We start from the raw sequence: 22,130 nt of genomic DNA on the forward strand, positions 1-22,130 counted from the left end.
GGCTGACTGGAGGGTGGTTAACTTTCTTTTTTCTTAAAAATGGACGGACTAACGGCAAATGACCCTGGACTGGCTGGAGAGAGACGCATGGCGAATGACCCTGGACTGGATGGAGAAACACCTATGGCAAACAACCCTGGACTGGCTGAAGAAGGACGCATGGCAAACGACACTGGAATGGATTATCGACGACGAGTAGGACACGGACAAAAACGGGCCACGAGAGAAGGAAGGATGTATCTAAAGGAGGCGACGGTGATTGTGAACGTGGAGAACTTAAATGAGGTCAGAGCTATGGATATTATTAAAGCAGTAACTGAGAAATGTGGAAATGGGAAAATTCTGGCATTGAGGCCAAGGCAAGGAAAAGAATATGAACTAACGATGGAAAAAGAGGAAACGTGTGAGGCATTGATTGATGGACTGATTATAAAAGGGGTGAACTGTGAAATAAAAAATCTGCAAAATAGAGACTACGTTGTTTCCTTCATGCACCTGCCTGTCTACCTGGATGATAGAGACATAATTGGAAAATTGGAGGGATGGGGAGTTAATCCCATATCAAAAATTAAAAGACGACACTACCCGGGCACCGAAGTCGAGGATGGAACAAGGTTCCTGACAGTAAGGTTCCCCAAAGAGGTGGCATCATTGCCATACAGCACAAAAATGGAAACGGCGGAGGGGTCGCAGTATTTCCGGGTGATGCATAGTCACCAGGTGAAGACCTGTAGGCTGTGCATGAGCCCGGATCACCTGCTCAAGGACTGCCCGGATTTCCAGTGCTATAAATGTCAAGAAAGGGGACATTTTGCCAGAGAGTGCAATGCGGTAAGGTGCCTGGAGTGTCAGGAAATTTAAAATAAATGTACATGTGAGATGGAGGAAGAGGAGGGAGGAATTGAGGAACGGGTGGACGGACAGGTGCATGAAGGAAACAGCGAGGGGGAGGAACAAATGGATGAAGGACAAGAGGAAGAAGGACTACGACAAAAAGAAATGGAAGGAGAAACGAGTAACAGAGAGCAAGGGGAAAGAGAGAAGGAGAATATTAACTACAATAATGAACAAACAATTGAGAAGGACACGAAAGAAATGGTGACATCGGACAGTTTTAACAATGTTGAGGAAACAGACAGTGAAGAAGGAGCAAAGATGGACAATATGGACAGAAGGGGGAGAGGACAAATTAGAAGGAGAGCAACAAAGGTAACTCCAAATTTGGAGAGGGTAAGAAAAAAAGTTATGAAAAGGATACAGAACAGATATAATGTGTTAAGAGACCTGGGGGGGGAAAATGATGAACAATGATTTTTAAGTATTTATTTTTCTACTTCCTCTTAATGGTTTTAAGTTGTGTTACTTTTAATGCAAGGGGATTGATGGACATGGGGAAATTTGAAAGAGTAAAAGAAAAATGTAAAAGGGAAGACGTCATTGCACTGCAAGAAACAAACTGGAAAGAAAATGTTATGAATGAGTATAAAAAGAGATGGGATGGAGGTATTTTTTATAATAATGGAGATGGGAGGTTGGGGAGAGGTGTGGCTCTTTTAATGAAGGATGATGTGTTTAAAATGAGTAAAATTGTATACACAGATAAAATAGGGAAATGTATGGTTGTTGAGATAAAAGATGAAGGAAGAGATTTGATTTTAGTAAATGTACATGCACCAGTGGAGGAGAAGGAAAAGAAAGAGTTTTTTAATATTTTAAGAAATGTTGTAAAGAAGTACAAAGAAATAATAATGATGGGGGATTTTAACACGGTTTTTAGTAAACAAGACATGGCTGAAGGAATGGTTTTTAAAACTGATACAGGTAGAAAAGAATTAAAAGTATTAATGGGAGAAAATAATATGATAGATGTGTGGAGAGAAAGAAATGAAAGGAAAAAGGAGTTTTCAAGGAGGCAGATAGTGGGGCAGTTTGTGTGCCAAACCAGAATTGATTTTGTTTTATGTAGTAGAAAGGTGGAGAATTTTATAGAAAATATTAAGTATGAGGACACAAGTTTTAGCGATCACAAGTTTTTATCTTTTACATTGGATTGGAGTAAAGTGCAAAGAGGGCCGGGAGTATGGATTTTAAATACACAGATTTTAAAGAATGAAGACTATGTTTTAAAGGTTAAGGAGATTATAGAAAATGAGAGGCAAAATGAAATGTATAAAGAGGATAAGAGAATATGGTGGGAGAACGTAAAGTTTTTAATCAAGAAATTCTCAATCGAGTATTGTAGTTTAATACAGAAATGGAAAAGATTCAATGAAAGAGAAATAAAAGAAAGCTTGGAAATGGAATTGAATAAAGAAAATAAAGACATACAAAAGATAAAGAAAATGGAAGACAAACTGAAAGAAATGGAAGAAAAAGAATATGAGGGCGCGAGGTTAAGGAGCAAAGCTAAATATGTGGTGGAGGGAGAAAAATGTACAAAGTTCTTTTTTGATTTGGAAAAAAAGAAAGGCAAAGCTGAAACGATAAAAGGAATAAGAGGGAAAGATGGGGAAATTGTAGAAGGGAATGAAAAGATTTTAGAAGAAGTAAAGAATTTTTATGAGGATCTGTTCAGTACAAGGGGTGTGGAAGAGGAGGAGAAAAATAAACTGTTGAATCTGATAAAAGCTAAAGTGAGGGAAGAAGATAAAAAAGAGTGTGACCAAGAAATCAGAGAAGAGGAGATTGAAAGAGCGATAAATCAACTGAATATAAGGAAAAGTCCAGGAATAGATGGTTTGGGAAGTGAGTTTTATGTGTGTTTTAAAGGAGTTTTAACAAAGATTTTAAATGGGGTTTTTAAAGAAACATTTGAAAAGGAAGAAATTAATGAAAGAACAAGGATGGGGTTAATGAAACTGATATATAAAAAGAAAGGAGAAAAAGTAGATTTAAAGAATTACAGACCAATTACAATGTTAAACACGGATCTTAAGATTTTAGCGAAAGTTTTAGCGAATAGGTTGACGGAGGTAATGCCAAGTATAATCGAAACAAACCAAGCGTACGGAGTTAAAGGAAGAGATATAGCGGATATAACAATGAGTATAAGAGACACGATATGGTACATGAAGGAGGAAAATGATGATGGATATGTAATTAGTTTGGATTTCGATAAAGCTTTTGATAGGGTCGAGCATGGGTATTTATTTCAGGTTTTAAGGAGTTTTGGTTTTGGGGAGAATTTTATTACATGGATTGAGATTTTATATAGAGGCGCGTTAACAAAGATAAAATGTAATGGGTTTTTAACAGATTGTTTTAAAATTACTAGGTCTCTAAGACGGGTGTCCGCTTTCAGCGTTATTGTACTCGCTTGTATCAGAACCATTAGGATTGGCTATAAAACAAAAGGAAGGAATAGTAGGGATAGAAATTGAGGAAAAGAAGGCAGAAGGGAAGGTGTTTCAATATGCAGATGATACAACAATAATTGTTAAAGGAAAGGAAAGTGTTATAGAAGTTATGAATGTTGTAAAAGTATATTGTAAAGGATCGGGTAGTAAAGTAAATGAAGATAAGACAGTATATATGAGATTTGGCAGAGCTATGGTTTTAAGGGATTGTTTTAAATTTAAAGAAGTGGAAGAAATGAGGATTTTAGGGATTTTAATGGGGAAGAATGAGAAGAAGGTAAGAGATGAAATGTGGGAGGATCTAGTAACAGAGATAGAGAGAAGGTTAAATTTTTGGAAACTGAGGACACTAAATTTGAAGGGGAAGGTTTTAATATTGAATGTTTTAATGGTTTCTAAGCTGTGGTATGTTTTATATGTGTGTGAGATGCCATTGTGGTCAGGAAAAAGGTTGAAAAAATGTTTTCTTGATTTTTTATGGAAGGGGAAACCAGCAAGGATAGCACACAACACGATTGTAGGGGCGGTAGAGAAGGGGGGCTTAGGGTTAATGGATGTGGAACAGAGGAAAAAAGCTTTGAGAGTAAAAGTAGTTAAGAAATATTTAGAAGAAGAGAACAAAAATGAGTGGCAAAAAACTATGAAATATTTTTTAAATAAATGTGGGGATTTTAACATGGGGGATGGAATTTTATGGATGAAAACGAAAATTTGGATGACTGACGGATTACCTGAATTCTATAGGGGACTTTTAAGTGCTTGGGGAAACTTTTTAAAGAAAATTGAGTATGATCCACATGGGAGAGAAAACATTTTAAATCAACCTCTGTTCTTAAATGGCAATATTTTAGAACAGGGGAGGGAAATATTTTTTAAGAAATGGATGGAAGTGGGGATAACAAGTGTGAGAGATGTTTTGTATGAGTTTAAAGACGGGTTTTTACCAACACAGTTTATTGTGGATGCAATGGAAGTGGCAAAAGAAGAATACAGTAAACAAGAAATAACAAACAAATATGAAATTATCAAGAACGCAATACCAAAAGAGTGGATTAAAAGAATAGAGTGTATGGAAGAGCGGAAAGAGAGAAATATGTATGTGAAACTGGGTGAGAAAATGTATGATTTTAAAGAATGTACTGTAAAAATGTATTATTGTGTTTTTAGGGATGGAGTTTTTAAAGAGCCGATTGTAAACAAGTACTGGGTGGAGAAATTTAAAGATTTAAAAGAAGAGTGTATATGGAGAAACATGAGGGGGAGATGTGTGGAAACAAAGTTGGAATGTTTGGAGTATTTTATAAAACATAAAGTGTTTTTTACGGAGTCTATTTTAGCCAAAATTGGTTTAGAACAAAGTGCGGTGTGTAAAGTGTGTCAGGAAAAGGAAGAGGGGATTTTACATATGTTTTTATATTGTAAAGAATTGGGGGAATTTTTAAGGAAATGTAAATGTGTGATTAAAGATTTGACAGTGGACTGGGATGAAAATGTATTGGAATGGAACAGAGTGGTGATATTTGGTTGGGAAAAGGAGTGTCGAAACAAAAGTTTATAAACCTGCGGTTAATGTTAATGAAAAGTGCAATATGGGAGAGAAGAATTGTGGCCAAAAAGGAAAAATTTGTGTTGGATGTTTGGACTGGGTTTAGGAGGAAAACAGAAGTGTATATGGAGAGACTGTATGTGTATTTTAAATATGAAAATAAGTTGGATGCTTTTTATAATGTCTTTACTTCACATGTTTGTTGTGTTTTAAAAGATTTAATGTGGAAGCTGCCAGGGAGTGAAGGAGAGGTGTGAACTAATGTTTTTGTAAATGTATATGATGTATGACATTTTTAAAATTTGATGTAAATGTGATTGTATAAGGAAAACTTACATTTTTATTGTATTAAAAAAAAAAAAAAAAGAATGCCCGATCTCGTCTGATCTCGGAAGCTAAGCAGAGGCGGGCCTGGTTAGTACTTGGGAAGGCGACTGCCTGAGAATACCAGGTGCTGTAAGCTTTTGACATAGGCATTCATTTACTTTACTATTTAAATTCTCCAACAACAACAACATCTGAATATTCATACCCTGTAGGTAAAGTTTTGATAGAAAACAACAATTACAATAAATAAAGAAATAAAGAAATAGGGAAAAAGAAAAAACAAACAACTTATAAATGGGTTCCATTCCAACTTTCCTCTGGCTTACGGCCATTCCACTCTGAGAATGCCCGATCTCGGAAGCTAAGCAGATTCGGGCCTGGTTAGTACTTGGATAGGCGACTGCCTGGGAATACCAGGTGCTGTAAGCTTTTGACATAGGCATTCATTTACTTTACTATTTGAATTCTCTAACAACAACATCTTAATATTCATACCCTGTAGCTAATGTTTTGATTGATTGATTGATTGATAGAAAACAATCAATCAATCAATCAATCAATAAATAAATAAATAAATAAGACAAAAAAAACAATTTTTAAATGGGTTCCATTCCACCTTTCCTCTAGCTTACGGCCATTCCACTCTGAGAATTTCTGATCTCGGAAGCTAAGCAGAGTCGGGCCTGGTTAGTACTTGGGTAGGCGACTGCCTGGGAATACCAGGTGCTGTAAGCTTTTGACATAGGCATTCATTTACTTTACTATTTGAATTCTCTAACAACAACATCTTAATATTCATACCCTGTAGCTAATGTTTTGATAGAAAACAACAATTACAATAAATAAAGAAATAGGGAAAAAGAAATAGGGAAAAAGAAATAGGGAAAAAGAAAAAACAAACAATTTTTAAATGGGTTCCATTCCACCTTTCCTCTAGCTTACGGCCATTCCACTCTGAGAATTTCTGATCTCGGAAGCTAAGCAGAGTCGGGCCTGGTTAGTACTTGGGTAGGCGACTGCCTGGGAATACCAGGTGCTGTAAGCTTTTGACATAGGCATTCATTTACTTTACTATTTGAATTCTCTAACAACAACATCTTAATATTCATACCCTGTAGCTAATGTTTTGATAGAAAACAACAATTACAATAAATAAAGAAATAGGGAAAAAGAAATAGGGAAAAAGAAATAGGGAAAAAGAAAAAACAAACAATTTTTAAATGGGTTCCATTCCAACTTTCCTCTAGCTTACGGCCATTCCACTCTGAGAATGCCCGATCTCGGAAGTTAAGCAGAGTCGGGCCTGGTTAGTACTTGGATAGGCGACTGCCGGGGAATTCCAGGTGCTGTAAGCTGTTGACATAGGCATTCATTTACTTTACTATTTGAATTCTCTAACAACAACATCTTAATATTCATACCCTGTAGGTAATGTTTGATAGAAAACAACAATTACAATAAATAAATAAAGAAAGAAATAGGGAAAAAGAAAAAACAAACAATTTATAAATGGGTTCCATTCCAACTTTCCTCTGGCTTATGGCCATTCCACTCTGAGAATGCCCGATCTCGTCTGATCTCGGCAGCTAAGCAGAGTCGGGCCTGGTTAGTACTTGGGTAGGCGACTGCCTGGGAATACCAGGTGCTGTAAGCTTTTGACATAGGCATTCATTTACTTTATTATTTGAATTCTCTAACAACATCAACATCTTAATATTCATACCCTGTAGCTAATGTTTTGATAGAAATCAATCAATCAATCAATAAAGAAATAAAGAAATAAATAAAAAGAAAAAACAAACAATTTTTAAATGGGATCCATTCCAACTTTACTCTAGCTTACGGCCATTCCACTCTGAGAATTTTTCCTGTCTTCCTTCCTTCAATTACTCCTTCCAATAGCAATGAAATGGGCCGGGACCTCTACAGCTGTTTAGCCAATAAGCAGACGATTCCAACGGTATGCGGCATGCCGTATGTTCTTTGCCTGTGTCTGCGTGAACTGGATGCGCAGAAGAATTCTTGCGTAATCCTTGACCTTTTGTCCCTCTCACAGCTCAGGGTGTCAAGTTACAGGCCTTTTTTCACACCAGAGTGATAGAGAGAGAGTCTAGGCTTGTTTTAGGCCTTTCAGACTGAGCATGCAGCCTTTTATTTCAAAGTTATATAGTAAACAAGTACACAAAAACGCTGCACCAGACGACCATGTCCGTAGAAACATATTTTTATTGAAGCCATTTTTGGGTCTTTTGACTTGTCTTGAAAGCCAAGACATGTGGCTATGACCCTCAGTTGTTATTTGGTCCCTAGCATGTTCCAGAAAAATGAGATTAATCAGTTTATCAGGTAAACAACCCAGGCGGAAATGAAAACCTTCCATTCTAGCCCCTGTAACTTTGTGCCAGTTTGTGCCTGGAATCAATCTGAAACTAGTTTCTGAAACGAGAGAATCTCTTCTTTCCAATGTGACCAGGCTCACCCCTGTTGGGTAGGTCATGTAGGCGAAAAACCTGCAAAAGGGGGGCGTGGCATAAAGGGGTTAGGGTTCTGTTTGTGGAAGCCGAATAAAAGCAAAACAGTTTTACGAACGTTAACGTTAATTGTAGCTTCACCTTCCTTCACCTTACTGTCTAGGGGCTTGCAAGTTAGACTGGCAAAGCCTAACGGTACATTAACGCAGGGACGTCGTTAGGCCTATTTTAGGGGGGCTGAAGCTAACTTATCCCAAATGTTCCTAAGCCCTCCGAAATGATAACAAGCACAACATTGTTTAATGTAGGAGTTATTTAGCTCAGACCTTTTTTTGAGTCCACTTAAGTTTGCTTTCATAAATTTGTCATTTTGTGGATAAAGCAACCAAATTTCAGAAGCTTTCCTAGCTCAAATTTTTGTTTTTGTTAAAAAAAAAATATTCTGAAGAAAGACACGTAAATGAAGAAGAAAGGCAAAATATTAGGCTACATGATGGATGTATATTTACTGAGGTTTTTTAAAATGGGTCAAAATGACAATTTTCACCTGAGATTTGAAGTCAGATTACAGGGGGGTTAAAATGACTTAAGAACTGCATCATTATATTACTTTTACACAGAGATTGTTAGGTCTATTTAGCTAAATCGTTTGACTTTAGCCATCTTTGTTTTACTGTAGCTACTGTATGCCAACGGCCGTGACGACATTAATAAAATGTGGGAAAAGCGCTACTTTTGTTTTGTTTTTTTTGCCCAAAGTTTGCATGCCTGCAACTCGTATTAAAAATATCTTAATGTCCTTCAATCCCATATATATAACTTGTTGAATTTTACCCATTTTCAATATACACCAACAGATATTACTGTATCATCAACCTCTATTCAAAACAATAAATGTAAAAGGTGTATTTTTGTGATTATTGGACAATTACTTTTTTCCAACATGCTTACAATTTATCTTTTTAATTCCTGCTTATTTTTATTTCTGTTGCAGGTTATTCTCATATCTGATTGTCTTAGTGTGATGTAGACCCCAAACCTAATTCTTTGGGGAGCTCATATTGTTTTAGTAAGTGCATTTAACATACATCTTAACAGCTATACAGAGCATAGCTTTATGTAATCAAAGTTGATGCGGATCACCATGCCCCGGATGGGACTGTTATGACCATCACTTATGTTTGATGTGGTTTGTCTAGTTTTTTTTAACCGAGATTTCTGACATAAATACTAACATGCCTAACATGTTTCATGGAAACAAGGTGAAAGAGCCCTTTTCAAGCTTGTCAGATGTGTGCTTACATAAGGTTTCTCGAAAAAACGGCGCACTGAGACTGCCGCAAACGAGTTTTCAGCTCCTTAGAAGCACTTTTGCACATGCATGCAGGGATTCACTCTAAACACATGCTGATACCTAAGATTGCATTACAGTGATCATACCACACACAAACCATCAGATTTTCGAATATAAATCATATTTTTATCAAGATATTGGCCTATAATATGAACTATTGTATTTTATATTATTTAGCATAAAATAATGTAAAAAAGCTTTTTCTCCGAGATTTCTGACATAAACACACTGTGTCCTACCATATTTCATAGAAACAAGCTGAAAGAACCATTTTCAAGCTTTTCAGATGTGTGCTTACATAAGGTTTCTCGAAAAAACATGAAAGGACGGCGCACTGAGACTGCCGCAAACGAGTTTTCAGCTCCTTTGAAGCACTTTTGCACATGCATGCAGGGATTCACACAAAACACATGCTGATACCTACACTGAAAAAAATGATTCTGACCCCTTGTAAATGTTACATGTTTTTATCTGGTTAATTTCACTGATTTTAATATGTTATTTAATCCAACTTATTTTTTATTAGTAATTTTCAAACTGACTGCACACGTTTAAAACAAGCTAATTTCATTCAGTTAAAAATAACTAGAAAAAATACGTTGGATTTAATTTCCATATACTGTCCTACACAAAAACAACACATTTTGTTCTGAAGGCGCCAAGGCGGGGGGATTGTACCTGACGCACTCTTTTGAATGCTCCAGCTCTGCATTTTCGGTAAGCAAGCAATTTATTGGTGTGTTATATTTGTTACTTAAACAGGGTTCTGTTTACACTTTAAAACATTTGATAGAAATGTGTTTAGCTTATGCTAAGTTTGTGGGTATTTAAAAAAAATTACAAGGTTAACGCGACTAGCTTAACGTGAGTTGTGTAAGGTTAGTAAGTTATTTTAGCTTAAGTGTAAATACGTGGTGAATTCAGTGTTTGTCTTGTTAGACTTATTTATTAGTTTGTGGAAGCCGACTAAAAGCAAAACAGTTTTACGAATGTTAACGTTAATTGTAGCTTCACCTTCCTGTTTAAAACAAGTTAATTTCATTCAATTAAAAGTGACTAGTTAAATATAACTAGAAAAAAATACGTTGAATTTAATTTACATATACTGTCCGGTCTGCGCATGTGCAGACACATTTTGTTCTGAAGGCGCCAAGGCGGGGGGGATTGTACCTGGTGCACTCTTTTGAATGCTGTATCCATCCATCCATCCATCCATCCATCCACCCACCCATCCATCCATCCATCTCTTCTACCGCTTGCATTTTCGGTAAGAAAGCAATTTATAATCATCGGTGTGTTGTATTTGTTACGGGTCGCCGTGCCGTGCAGTCAAAGTGGCCACTAGGGGATGACCCAGAAACAAGCTTCAATTCAACTTTAAAGCATCAAATCCTCCAAAAACACGAAAAAACCTATTTACCTATTAAAGTTTATACTCTCAATAATTTTTTAAGCCCACACACAAAGCACAATATGATTCACAGCCTTCATACAATTAAAAAAAAAATTTGGACAAAACTGACCTAGGTGGCGCTATACCGTTTTTTCCCTTACCTTTAGACGCGTCTCTTTCTTCCCTGGGGTAATATATTCCAACACAAATAATCCACAAAAATCCACACAGGTCCAAGGAATTGAAATATGTAAGCCTTTTAATCCAAAACGCTCTGGTCGCGCCGCAAATATTCCGTTAGTGTTCTGAAAACTGGAAACAGAAGTGCGCCATCATCTCGTTTTGCCGCTCTAACTTCTCATTGGGATATTCAAAGTCTACGTCATATTTATAGCCCAGGTCCTAACGAATCAAATAAGCCCTCATTTGAGCCAATCGGTGCTTGTATGGCAGAGATAGACGGCTGGGAAGCCAATGGTGGCATGACCTCATTTTTGGGAACCCGCCTTTGACTGACAATTACTCCCTCCAATAGCAATGAAATGGGCTGGGACCTATACAGCTGTTTAGCCAATAAGCAGACGATTCCAACGGTATGCGGCATGCCGTATGTTCTTTGCCTGTGTCTGCGTGAACTGGATGCGCAGAAGAATTCTTGCGTAATCCTTGACCTTTTGTCCCTCTCACAGCTCAGGGTGTCAAGTTACAGGCCTTTTTTCACACCAGAGTGATAGAGAGAGAGTCTAGGCTTATTTTAGGCCTTTCAGACAGCATGCAGCCTTTTATTTCAAAGTTATATAGTAAACAAGTACACAAAAACGCTGCACCAGACGACCATGTCCGTAGAAAAATATTTTTATTGAAGCCATTTTTGGGTCTTTTGACTTGAAATTTTTTTTTTGGGGAAAGCCAAGACATGTGGCGATGACCCTCAGTTGTTATTTGGTCCCTAGCATGTTCCAGAAAAATAAGATTAATCAGTTTATCAGGTAAACAACCCAGGCGGAAATGAAAACCTTCCATTCTAGCCCCTGTAACTTTGTGGCAGTTTGTGCCTAGAATCAATCTGAAACTAGTTTCTGAAACTAGAGATCAGGCTCACCCCTGTGTGTCAAAGTATGTGGGAGCTGTACCACTTTTTGTTGGGTAGGTCGTGTAGGCGAAAAACCTGCAAGGGGGGGGGCGTGGCATAAAGGGGTTAGGGTTCTGTTTGTGGAAGCCGAATAAAAGCAAAACAGTTTTACGAACGTTAACGTTAATTGTAGCTTCACCTTCCTTGCTGTCTAGGGGCTTGCAAGTTAGACTGGCAAAGCCTAACGGTACATTAACGCAGGGACGTCGTTAGGCCTATTTTAGGGGGGTCTGAAGCTAACTTATCCCAAATGTTCCTAAGCCCTCCGAAATGATAACAAGCACAACATTGTTTAATGTAGGAGTTATTTAGCTCAGCTTTTTTTGAGTCCACTTAAGTTTGCTTTGTAACTCGTATTAAAAATATCTTAATGTCCTTCAATCCCATATATATAACTTGTTGAATTTTACCCATTTTCAATATACACCAACAGATATTACTGTATATAAATACTAACATGCCTAACATGTTTCATGGAAACAAGCTGAAAGAGCCCTTTTCAAGCTTGTCAGATGTGTGCTTACATAAGGTTTCTCGAAAAAACATGAATGGAAGGCGCTAGAGCACTGAGACTGCCGCAAACGAGTTTTCAGCTCCTTAGAAGCACTTTTGCACATGCATGCAGGGATTCACTCTAAACACATGCTGATACCTAAGATTGCATTACAGTGATCATACCACACACACAAACCATCAGATTTTCGAGTATAAATCATATTTTTATCAACATATTGGCCTTTGATATGAACTATTATATTTTATATTATCTAGCATAAAATAATGTAAAAGAGCTTTTTACCGAGATTTCTGACATAAACACACTGTGTCCTACCATATTTCATAGAAACAAGCTGAAAGAACCATTTTCAAGCTTTTCAGATGTGTGCTTACATAAGGTTTCTCGAAAAAACATGAAAGGACGGCGCACTGAGAATGCCGCAAACGAGTTTTCAGCTCCTTTGAAGCACTTTTGCACATGCATGCAGGGATTCACTCTAAACACATGCTGATACCTAAGATTGCATTACAGTGATCATACCACACACACAAACCATCAGATTTTCGAGTATAAATCATATTTTTATCAAGATATTGACCTATAATATGAACTATTATATTTTATATTATTTAGCATAAAATAATGTATTAAAGCTTTTTCTCCGAAATTTCTGACATAAACACACTGTCCCATCATTTTTCATGGAAACAAGGTGAAAGAACCATTTTCAAGCTTGTCAGATGTGTGCTTACATAAGGTTTCTCGAAAAACCATGAAAGGACGGCGCACTGAGACTGCCGCAAACAAGTTTTCAGCGCCTTAGAAGCACTTTTGCACATGCATGCAGGGATTCACTCTAAACACATGCTGATACCTAAGATTGCATTACAGTGATCATACCACACACACAAACCATCAGATTTTCGAGTATAAATCATATTTTTATCAACATATTGGCCTATAATATGAACTATTGTAATTTATGTTATCTAGCATAAAATAATGTATTAAAGCTTTTTCTTCGAGATTTCTGACATAAACACACTGTCCTATCATTTTTCATGGAAACAAGGTGAAAGAACCATTTTCAAGCTTGTCAGATGTGTGCTTACATAAGGTTTCACGAAAAACCATGAAAGGACGGCGCACTGAGACTGCCGCAAACGAGTTTTCAGCACCTTAGAAGCACTTTTGCACATGCATGCAGGGATTCACTCTAAACACATGCTGATACCTAAGATTGCATTACAGTGATCATACCACACACACAAACCATCAGATTTTCGAGTATAAATCATATTTTTATCAACATATTGGCCTATAATATGAACTATTGTAATTTATGTTATCTAGCATAAAATAATGTATTAAAGCTTTTTCTTCGAGATTTCTGACATAAACACACTGTCCTATCATTTTTCATGGAAACAAGGTGAAAGAACCATTTTCAAGCTTGTCAGATGTGTGCTTACATAAGGTTTCACGAAAAACCATGAAAGGACGGCGCACTGAGACTGCCGCAAACGAGTTTTCAGCACCTTAGAAGCACTTTTGCACATGCATGCAGGGATTCACTCTAAACACATGCTGATACCTAAGATTACATTACAGTGATCATACCACACACACAAACCATCAGATTTTCGAGTATAAATCATATTTTTATCAACATATTGGCCTATAATATGAACTATTGTAATTTATGTTATCTAGCATAAAATAATGTAAAAAAAAGCTTTTTCTCCGAGATTTCTTTCAGAAACACACTGTGTCCTACCATATTTCATAGAAACAAGCTGAAAGAACCATTTTCAAGCTTGTCAGATGTGTGCTTACATAAGGTTTCTCGAAAAAACGGCGCACTGAGACTGCCGCAAACGAGTTTTCAGCTCCTTTGAAGCACTTTTGCACATGCATGCAGGGATTCACTCTAAACACATGCTGATACCGAAGATTGCATTACAGTGATCATACCACACACACAAACCATCAGATTTTCGAGTATAAATCATATTTTTATCAACATATTGGCCTTTGATATGAACTATTATATTTTATATTATCTAGCATAAAATAATGTATTAAAGCTTTTTCTGCGAGATTTCTGACATAAACACACTGTCCCATCATTTTTCATGGAAACAAGGTGAAAGAACCATTTTCAAGCTTGTCAGATGTGTGCTTACATAAGGTTTCTCGAAAAACCATGAAAGGACGGCGCACTGAGACTGCCGCAAACGAGTTTTCAGCACCTTAGAAGCACTTTTGCACATGCATGCAGGGATTCACTCTAAACACATGCTGATACCTAAGATTGCATTACAGTGATCATACCACACACACAAACCATCAGATTTTCGAGTATAAATCATATTTTTATCAACATATTGGCCTATAATATGAACTATTATATTTTATATTATCTAGCATAAAATAATGTAAAAGAGCTTTTTACCGAGATTTCTGACATAAACACACTGTGTCCTACCATATAACATAGAAACAAGCTGAAAGAACCATTTTCAAGCTTTTCAGATGTGTGCTTACATAAGGTTTCTCGAAAAAACATGAAAGGACGGCGCACTGAGACTGCCGCAAACGAGTTTTCAGCGCCTTAGAAGCACTTTTGCACATGCATGCAGGGATTCACTCTAAACACATGCTGATACCTAAGATTGCATTACAGTGATCATACCACACACACAAACCATCAGATTTTCGAGTATAAATCATATTTTTATCAACATATTGGCCTTTGATATGAACTATTATATTTTATATTATCTAGCATAAAATAATGTAAAAGAGCTTTTTACCGAGATTTCTGACATAAACACACTGTGTCCTACCATATTTCATAGAAACAAGCTGAAAGAACCATTTTCAAGCTTTTCAGATGTGTGCTTACATAAGGTTTCTCGAAAAAACATGAAAGGACGGCGCACTGAGACTGCCGCAAACGAGTTTTCAGCGCCTTAGAAGCACTTTTGCACATGCATGCAGGGATTCACTCTAAACACATGCTGATACCTAAGATTGCATTACAGTGATCATACCACACACACAAACCATCAGATTTTCGAGTATAAATCATATTTTTATCAACATATTGGCCTTTGATATGAACTATTATATTTTATATTATCTAGCATAAAATAATGTAAAAGAGCTTTTTACCGAGATTTCTGACATAAACACACTGTGTCCTACCATATTTCATAGAAACAAGCTGAAAGAACCATTTTCAAGCTTTTCAGATGTGTGCTTACATAAGGTTTCTCGAAAAAACATGAAAGGACGGCGCACTGAGACTGCCGCAAACGAGTTTTCAGCGCCTTAGAAACACTTTTGCACATGCATGCAGGGATTCACTCTAAACACATGCTGATACCTAAGATTGCATTACAGTGATCATACCACACACACAAACCATCAGATTTTCGAGTATAAATCATATTTTTATCAACATATTGGCCTATAATATGAACTATTGTAATTTATGTTATCTAGCATAAAATAATGTAAAAAAAAGCTTTTTCTCCGAGATTTCTTTCAGAAACACACTGTGTCCTACCATATTTCATAGAAACAAGCTGAAAGAACCATTTTCAAGCTTGTCAGATGTGTGCTTACATAAGGTTTCTCGAAAAAACGGCGCACTGAGACTGCCGCAAACGAGTTTTCAGCTCCTTTGAAGCACTTTTGCACATGCATGCAGGGATTCACTCTAAACACATGCTGATACCTAAGATTGCATTACAGTGATCATACCACACACACAACCCATCAGATTTTCGAGTATAAATCATATTTTTATCAACATATTGGCCTTTGATATGAACTATTATATTTTATATTATCTAGCATAAAATAATGTATTAAAGCTTTTTCTGCGAGATTTCTGACATAAACACACTGTCCCATCATTTTTCATGGAAACAAGGTGAAAGAACCATTTTCAAGCTTGTCAGATGTGTGCTTACATAAGGTTTCTCGAAAAACCATGAAAGGACGGCGCACTGAGACTGCCGCAAACGAGTTTTCAGCACCTTAGAAGCACTTTTGCACATGCATGCAGGGATTCACTCTAAACACATGCTGATACCTAAGATTGCATTACAGTGATCATACCACACACACAAACCATCAGATTTTCGAGTATAAATCATATTTTTATCAACATATTGGCCTTTGATATGAACTATTATATTTTATATTATTTAGCATAAAATAATGTATTAAAGCTTTTTCTTCGAGATTTCTGACATAAACACACTGTCCTATCATTTTTCATGGAAACAAGGTGAAAGAACCATTTTCAAGCTTGTCAGATGTGTGCTTACATAAGGTTTCTCGAAAAACCATGAAAGGACGGCGCACTGAGACTGCCCAAACGAGTTTTCAGCGCCTTAGAAGCACTTTTGCACATGCATGCAGGGATTCACTCTAAACACATGCTGATACCTAAGATTGCATTACAGTGATCATACCACACACACAAACCATCAGATTTTCGAGTATAAATCATATTTTTATCAACATATTGGCCTATAATATGAACTATTGTAATTTATGTTATCTAGCATAAAATAATGTAAAAAAAAGCTTTTTCTCCGAGATTTCTTTCAGAAACACACTGTGTCCTACCATATTTCATAGAAACAAGCTGAAAGAACCATTTTCAAGCTTGTCAGATGTGTGCTTACATAAGGTTTCTCGAAAAAACGGCGCACTGAGACTGCCGCAAACGAGTTTTCAGCTCCTTTGAAGCACTTTTGCACATGCATGCAGGGATTCACTCTAAACACATGCTGATACCTAAGATTGCATTACAGTGATCATACCACACACACAAACCATCAGATTTTCGAGTATAAATCATATTTTTATCAACATATTGGCCTTTGATATGAACTATTATATTTTATATTATTTAGCATAAAATAATGTATTAAAGCTTTTTCTTCGAGATTTCTGACATAAACACACTGTCCTATCATTTTTCATGGAAACAAGGTGAAAGAACCATTTTCAAGCTTGTCAGATGTGTGCTTACATAAGGTTTCTCGAAAAAACATGAAAGGACGGCGCACTGAGACTGCCGCAAACGAGTTTTCAGCGCCTTAGAAGCACTTTTGCACATGCATGCAGGGATTCACTCTAAACACATGCTGATACCTAAGATTGCATTACAGTGATCATACCACACACACAAACCATCAGATTTTCGAGTATAAATCATATTTTTATCAACATATTGGCCTTTGATATGAACTATTATATTTTATATTATCTAGCATAAAATAATGTAAAAGAGCTTTTTACCGAGATTTCTGACATAAACACACTGTGTCCTACCATATAACAGAAACAAGCTGAAAGAACCATTTTCAAGCTTTTCAGATGTGTGCTTACATAAGGTTTCTCGAAAAAACATGAAAGGACGGCGCACTGAGACTGCCGCAAACGAGTTTTCAGCGCCTTAGAAGCACTTTTGCACATGCATGCAGGGATTCACTCTAAACACATGCTGATACCTAAGATTGCATTACAGTGATCATACCACACACACAAACCATCAGATTTTCGAGTATAAATCATATTTTTATCAACATATTGGCCTATAATATGAACTATTGTAATTTATGTTATCTAGCAAAAATTAATGTAAAAAAAAGCTTTTTCTCCGAGATTTCTTTCAGAAACACACTGTGTCCTACCATATTTCATAGAAACAAGCTGAAAGAACCATTTTCAAGCTTGTCAGATGTGTGCTTACATAAGGTTTCTCGAAAAAACGGCGCACTGAGACTGCCGCAAACGAGTTTTCAGCTCCTTTGAAGCACTTTTGCACATGCATGCAGGGATTCACTCTAAACACATGCTGATACCTAAGATTGCATTACAGTGATCATACCACACACACAAACCATCAGATTTTCGAGTATAAATCATATTTTTATCAACATATTGGCCTATAATATGAACTATTATATTTTATATTATCTAGCATAAAATAATGTAAAAGAGCTTTTTACCGAGATTTCTGACATAAACACACTGTGTCCTACCATATAACATAGAAACAAGCTGAAAGAACCATTTTCAAGCTTTTCAGATGTGTGCTTACATAAGGTTTCTCGAAAAAACATGAAAGGACGGCGCACTGAGACTGCCGCAAACGAGTTTTCAGCGCCTTAGAAGCACTTTTGCACATGCATGCAGGGATTCACTCTAAACACATGCTGATACCTAAGATTGCATTACAGTGATCATACCACACACACAAACCATCAGATTTTCGAGTATAAATCATATTTTTATCAACATATTGGCCTTTGATATGAACTATTATATTTTATATTATCTAGCATAAAATAATGTAAAAGAGCTTTTTACCGAGATTTCTGACATAAACACACTGTGTCCTACCATATTTCATAGAAACAAGCTGAAAGAACCATTTTCAAGCTTTTCAGATGTGTGCTTACATAAGGTTTCTCGAAAAAACATGAAAGGACGGCGCACTGAGACTGCCGCAAACGAGTTTTCAGCGCCTTAGAAGCACTTTTGCACATGCATGCAGGGATTCACTCTAAACACATGCTGATACCTAAGATTGCATTACAGTGATCATACCACACACACAAACCATCAGATTTTCGAGTATAAATCATATTTTTATCAACATATTGGCCTTTGATATGAACTATTATATTTTATATTATCTAGCATAAAATAATGTAAAAGAGCTTTTTACCGAGATTTCTGACATAAACACACTGTGTCCTACCATATTTCATAGAAACAAGCTGAAAGAACCATTTTCAAGCTTTTCAGATGTGTGCTTACATAAGGTTTCTCGAAAAAACATGAAAGGACGGCGCACTGAGACTGCCGCAAACGAGTTTTCAGCGCCTTAGAAACACTTTTGCACATGCATGCAGGGATTCACTCTAAACACATGCTGATACCTAAGATTGCATTACAGTGATCATACCACACACACAAACCATCAGATTTTCGAGTATAAATCATATTTTTATCAACATATTGGCCTATAATATGAACTATTGTAATTTATGTTATCTAGCATAAAATAATGTAAAAAAAAGCTTTTTCTCCGAGATTTCTTTCAGAAACACACTGTGTCCTACCATATTTCATAGAAACAAGCTGAAAGAACCATTTTCAAGCTTGTCAGATGTGTGCTTACATAAGGTTTCTCGAAAAAACGGCGCACTGAGACTGCCGCAAACGAGTTTTCAGCTCCTTTGAAGCACTTTTGCACATGCATGCAGGGATTCACTCTAAACACATGCTGATACCTAAGATTGCATTACAGTGATCATACCACACACACAACCCATCAGATTTTCGAGTATAAATCATATTTTTATCAACATATTGGCCTTTGATATGAACTATTATATTTTATATTATCTAGCATAAAATAATGTATTAAAGCTTTTTCTGCGAGATTTCTGACATAAACACACTGTCCCATCATTTTTCATGGAAACAAGGTGAAAGAACCATTTTCAAGCTTGTCAGATGTGTGCTTACATAAGGTTTCTCGAAAAACCATGAAAGGACGGCGCACTGAGACTGCCGCAAACGAGTTTTCAGCACCTTAGAAGCACTTTTGCACATGCATGCAGGGATTCACTCTAAACACATGCTGATACCTAAGATTGCATTACAGTGATCATACCACACACACAAACCATCAGATTTTCGAGTATAAATCATATTTTTATCAACATATTGGCCTTTGATATGAACTATTATATTTTATATTATTTAGCATAAAATAATGTATTAAAGCTTTTTCTTCGAGATTTCTGACATAAACACACTGTCCTATCATTTTTCATGGAAACAAGGTGAAAGAACCATTTTCAAGCTTGTCAGATGTGTGCTTACATAAGGTTTCTCGAAAAACCATGAAAGGACGGCGCACTGAGACTGCCCAAACGAGTTTTCAGCGCCTTAGAAGCACTTTTGCACATGCATGCAGGGATTCACTCTAAACACATGCTGATACCTAAGATTGCATTACAGTGATCATACCACACACACAAACCATCAGATTTTCGAGTATAAATCATATTTTTATCAACATATTGGCCTATAATATGAACTATTGTAATTTATGTTATCTAGCATAAAATAATGTAAAAAAAAGCTTTTTCTCCGAGATTTCTTTCAGAAACACACTGTGTCCTACCATATTTCATAGAAACAAGCTGAAAGAACCATTTTCAAGCTTGTCAGATGTGTGCTTACATAAGGTTTCTCGAAAAAACGGCGCACTGAGACTGCCGCAAACGAGTTTTCAGCTCCTTTGAAGCACTTTTGCACATGCATGCAGGGATTCACTCTAAACACATGCTGATACCTAAGATTGCATTACAGTGATCATACCACACACACAAACCATCAGATTTTCGAGTATAAATCATATTTTTATCAACATATTGGCCTTTGATATGAACTATTATATTTTATATTATTTAGCATAAAATAATGTATTAAAGCTTTTTCTTCGAGATTTCTGACATAAACACACTGTCCTATCATTTTTCATGGAAACAAGGTGAAAGAACCATTTTCAAGCTTGTCAGATGTGTGCTTACATAAGGTTTCTCGAAAAAACATGAAAGGACGGCGCACTGAGACTGCCGCAAACGAGTTTTCAGCGCCTTAGAAGCACTTTTGCACATGCATGCAGGGATTCACTCTAAACACATGCTGATACCTAAGATTGCATTACAGTGATCATACCACACACACAAACCATCAGATTTTCGAGTATAAATCATATTTTTATCAACATATTGGCCTTTGATATGAACTATTATATTTTATATTATCTAGCATAAAATAATGTAAAAGAGCTTTTTACCGAGATTTCTGACATAAACACACTGTGTCCTACCATATAACAGAAACAAGCTGAAAGAACCATTTTCAAGCTTTTCAGATGTGTGCTTACATAAGGTTTCTCGAAAAAACATGAAAGGACGGCGCACTGAGACTGCCGCAAACGAGTTTTCAGCGCCTTAGAAGCACTTTTGCACATGCATGCAGGGATTCACTCTAAACACATGCTGATACCTAAGATTGCATTACAGTGATCATACCACACACACAAACCATCAGATTTTCGAGTATAAATCATATTTTTATCAACATATTGGCCTATAATATGAACTATTGTAATTTATGTTATCTAGCAAAAATTAATGTAAAAAAAAGCTTTTTCTCCGAGATTTCTTTCAGAAACACACTGTGTCCTACCATATTTCATAGAAACAAGCTGAAAGAACCATTTTCAAGCTTGTCAGATGTGTGCTTACATAAGGTTTCTCGAAAAAACGGCGCACTGAGACTGCCGCAAACGAGTTTTCAGCTCCTTTGAAGCACTTTTGCACATGCATGCAGGGATTCACTCTAAACACATGCTGATACCTAAGATTGCATTACAGTGATCATACCACACACACAAACCATCAGATTTTCGAGTATAAATCATATTTTTATCAACATATTGGCCTTTGATATGAACTATTATATTTTATATTATCTAGCATAAAATAATGTATTAAAGCTTTTTCTGCGAGATTTCTGACATAAACACACTGTCCCATCATTTTTCATGGAAACAAGGTGAAAGAACCATTTTCAAGCTTGTCAGATGTGTGCTTACATAAGGTTTCTCGAAAAACCATGAAAGGACGGCGCACTGAGACTGCCGCAAACGAGTTTTCAGCACCTTAGAAGCACTTTTGCACATGCATGCAGGGATTCACTCTAAACACATGCTGATACCTAAGATTGCATTACAGTGATCATACCACACACACAAACCATCAGATTTTCGAGTATAAATCATATTTTTATCAACATATTGGCCTATAATATGAACTATTGTAATTTATGTTATCTAGCAAAAATTAATGTAAAAAAAAGCTTTTTCTCCGAGATTTCTTTCAGAAACACACTGTGTCCTACCATATTTCATAGAAACAAGCTGAAAGAACCATTTT

At 36.4% G+C, this 22,130-nt stretch overlaps 1 non-coding gene and 4 pseudogenes across 1 annotated transcript; all 5 read left to right on the forward strand.

The window, feature by feature from the left end:
* The first annotated feature begins 5,549 nt into the window (after positions 1-5,549).
* LOC125144542 lies at positions 5,550-5,658 on the forward strand (annotated as a pseudogene).
* A 197-nt stretch (positions 5,659-5,855) lies between these two features.
* On the forward strand, positions 5,856-5,964 carry LOC125144600 (annotated as a pseudogene).
* Positions 5,965-6,165: 201 nt separating this feature from the next.
* Positions 6,166-6,274, forward strand: LOC125144601 (annotated as a pseudogene).
* A 201-nt stretch (positions 6,275-6,475) lies between these two features.
* Positions 6,476-6,584, forward strand: LOC125144397 (annotated as a pseudogene).
* Positions 6,585-6,764: 180 nt separating this feature from the next.
* LOC125141567 lies at positions 6,765-6,883 on the forward strand. Its single transcript, XR_007140992.1, has one exon. It is a non-coding gene; the product is annotated as a 5S ribosomal RNA (ribosomal RNA).
* Positions 6,884-22,130: the final 15,247 nt, after the last annotated feature.

Source organism: Tachysurus fulvidraco, chromosome 6, assembly GCF_022655615.1.
Source record: "Tachysurus fulvidraco isolate hzauxx_2018 chromosome 6, HZAU_PFXX_2.0, whole genome shotgun sequence".
NCBI classification, from domain to species: Eukaryota; Metazoa; Chordata; class Actinopteri; order Siluriformes; family Bagridae; genus Tachysurus; species Tachysurus fulvidraco.